Consider the following 4,094-nt stretch of genomic DNA (forward strand, 5'->3'; position numbering starts at 1 on the left):
CTCGGTGAATTGTTCGTCCGACTGCAGGGTTCCTACCTATTCTACCTCTTAGGAATCCGAATCCAGTATGCAAATTATCCTTCCTCCAAAGATAAAAAAAAAAACAGCATTTTACGGTTTGACGCCCTGCTAAGCAGAGAAAAATTTTCGGGACTAAAAAACCGATGGCAACTTCACAATTTTCATATACATCGAACAGCTTAAATTTTGCTTCAAATATTTTGAAAAACAGTGAAAAAAAGTCAAAAACCATTGCTGTTGACTTCGGATAAATCGTTTCTGCTTTTGGTTTTTCATATTTGTTTGAAATTGAAAATTCCGAATGATTTATCATCCGAATTTACCCGATATTAAAATTGGTTCTTGGATTTTGGTTTCGAAATTGTATCAGAAAATCGAGATTCTACACTCGTGTTCCTATTTTTTCTCGCATCGTTGTTGGTCCTGTAAGCTAGAATCTACTGGCTGCTACGGTTCGTCTGCGGGTTCTGCCGTTATAGCCACGATTTTTATTTGTCATATCTTCTCATCCGGGTATTCAATCACTCTTATCAATATGGCATCAATAGCGCTGTGGGCAAATTTAGGATTACAAAATGCTGATCAGGATTTACGCACTGAAGCAGAAACTGCGGATCGAAGCGTAGAGATTTCTCGAATACTCCGTACGAAATGAAGTGAGTACCTAGTTACATAATTTCAAGAATTTTAACTCTTAAGACAGTGTTTATTCGAAAGCTGCGTGATTTTGGAAAGTATGTCGGACGGTGAAAGGTCCGGAAAAAAAAATGAAGATAGTGCAAATGTAAAAACTATCGTGATAGACCGACCTTATAGGATATTCTCGCGTCACGCTCTATAGCATTTCGGTTAGAAAAATATCACTCAATTTTTTTCGGACCTTGCAAGCAGAACATTGGATAATTTGGATCTATCACTACTCAAAATGAAAAATAAAAATCGGAAAAAGGAATGAAAATCATCAATCATGGAACTATGGAATGAATATGATTTGAAGCGATGTATAATACGAATGATATTAAAAGTAGTGTGGATACCTGTATTACACCGAATCATAATTTTGTTTATCTGTTTTTTCTGGTCTATCCTCAATTTATCCTCAATATATCCAAGAAACCAAGAATTATTAAAGCAAACCATCGTCGTAATAAAGAGTTCGGAGAAGTGAAAATTAACAATATGCTAGAAAAACATGATTATTCAAATAATTGATCAACGATTCTGATGAAATAATTGTAAATCAATTTTATACAAACTTCACACTTATACGAATTTGTTTGAATAAATAATTTATAACGTTATCAATGAATCAAAGTCGAGTTGAGAATCGATTTTATACATGATTCCAGAAATTGCTAAAATTACAAAGGATATACTACCTACCGAAGGAAGTTTATGATCCATTCATATATTTTTACTTTTATTTCATCGCCCAAAATTTATTTTACAATTTTTTTCTGTTTTTTTTCAGTGCTTCATCTCCACACTTTTTAGTTCCATTACCAATGATTCGCACGTTTCATTTCAGGTATTAAATATTGAGATAATAAAAACAAAATTGACATAATAAATGAATGAACAGAATGAAATTCTCAAATACTGTGAACCTGTTATTCATGTCCAACGAATTATTTCAACAAAAATATATTCCAATAACTTTCCTGGTAGAACCCTGGTCGAAGAGATCAACCATTCGTATGCGATGTTGCTGCAAATACAACGCCGCGCGAATTGCAAATACAATACCTTGTGAATCACCTACTTTTATAAGTCAAATGTGCCGCGTGACGCCGTGTTTTCGAAACCCTCTTTCAATACGGCATTGATTTCATCGGATGGAGGCAGAGAATTCGGATGTTAATTTATCGTTGAGCAACATTATCCCGACGAAAACGTTTTTCCTTGTACAATCACGCATAGGTCTGAATATTGCAGTGCGTACGGCACCATTTTCTCTCTACTCCCAAGGTGGCAATGCCCAACCGAGAGTATCCAACAGTTTGCAAACCGAAGATATCTCGGAGCTACATCACCTCGAATTCGATGTACCTGGACTCATTCCAAAGCTCAACTGTCCTAGTCTGTGAGTTGAGATTTCAATTCGTCGGTTTTAAAACGTATTTCGATCGTGATTATATGACCGAACCAATCCGACTAGATCACTAGGTAGTCTCCTATCTCGTGGCCCATGTGCCATCACTTTTTAAAGATAAAAATGCAAAACAAAACAAGCTGTTGTCGTTATCTGAAAGGGTTTGGCTTACCTGGCTGGGAGTGATCCAGCCGAACACAGGGTGGTCGTATAATTGCGATCGAGCTTCACAGGTAAGTACGTTTGATCATTCAATTATATTTCCCGCCCCGTCCTCCAGAGCACAAGGGGACCGGTTTCAGAGTTTTTGTAAACACTCGAGGCGCCGTAGAAAGACCATTGAAAATTCCTTCCCAGGCTGATTTAAAAAATCTTAATCTAACCGCTGGAACGCTTACGTTTGGTATCACTGTCTCCTTCGAAAAGTGTTCAGCGAATGAGGTGTCTTGGGACTGGCGTGGTAACGTTGGTCCCCCTGTGATTTTAAATTCTTGCAAGCATCCCGGTGGCAAGCAACAACCAGCAACTGATTTGAGATTGTAATGCGGAGAGTCTGACAGGGATGCATTGTCGCTTTTGCTTCCGGAGTCCGCAACGGAGCTTTCGTGAGAGTGCGATCGCTCGGAGCTGGATATTTTTTGACGAGTTCAGTCATTGAGTCTTGAAGAAGACCGTTCTGCAGAATCAATTCCGATCTATACGGGCAATATCTGTATGAACTTCATTGGCTAATATTTTTTCATCGCCAATCTTGCTACCTAGAATATTCAATATTTCAGCACAGAGGGTAGGATTCCCGTTACCAGATGAACGGATCGGCTGTTTCAACGTATCTTCCCTGAGATCCAATATAGATGATTACGTGGAACTTATTTCGGTGTAAATATGATCATTGGAATTGTCGTACGCTCAAAATAAGTTAATAATGATAATCTCAGAATAATTCTTGTTATAAAATATGCAACATAATATGATGTAAGCTAAGACTATTTTCTGAATAAAGATGTATAAATAAAAATTGTACGTAAAAAATACAACTCACAGATTTTTTACAGCAATAAATTGTGTTGTAAACAATATTGAGTTTACCTGCGAAGATCCGGTGAGATTTATATGCCTTCTGTACGCGTTTACAAAGCTTGAATCTCTTTGGCTCGATCCGCACATGGATTCTTTGTAAGTCTTTTCCTTTTTTTTCTAATTATTTTTAACGTATAGTACACGATTAGGAATAAAATCAATAATCATAGTTCAGCCGATGAATTTCCTCGAATGTAATAAAATACGTGTACAACGAGATTAACCGTAACTGTTTGATAAAAAGATTATTCGCCCTGAGGCAAAAATATCGTCACGATAAATTCTGTTTTCCTTATTATAATTAATGTTCTCACATTACCAAACATCCAGCATACGCATACGAGTATGCATATTTTATACAGATATTGTATACATTTGTCAGCTACAAACAAGATACCGCACGGAAATTTGAGATAACAGGCGATTTTATTTGTGTATCCTCTTCTAATTGATACGATCGTGAGAAAAATAGATGTTCAGATAAATAAACGAGCGAGTAAATCGATTGATCAAATAAAATCGACGTACAGAATACTAAATGAGAAAAAAGGAAAAAGGACCAATTACGATATGGACAAGAAACAAAAATGACATTGTAAAAGTTCTTCGAGTAATCGGCACCAACGCGGCCTTCTGCAACCATCTCTTGCTTTATGCTGGTTGGTTGCATCATGCTATGGACGACTTGAGGAAACAAGAATATCGACTGAAGATTCGTGCTTTCTGAGTTCAGAAAGTGGTTCGATGTTAACAGGTACACATCGTCGGGATCGAGTTTGAAGAATAACTTTTTTTCTAAATAAACAATCAAGTTGATAACATAATATAATAAATGGATGAAAAAGTGAATGAAAATATCCGGTGTGCAGTATAAGATTTAATTTTTTATACAGAAGAAAAT

Source organism: Athalia rosae, chromosome 3, assembly GCF_917208135.1.
Source record: "Athalia rosae chromosome 3, iyAthRosa1.1, whole genome shotgun sequence".
Lineage (NCBI taxonomy): Eukaryota > Metazoa > Arthropoda > Insecta > Hymenoptera > Athaliidae > Athalia > Athalia rosae.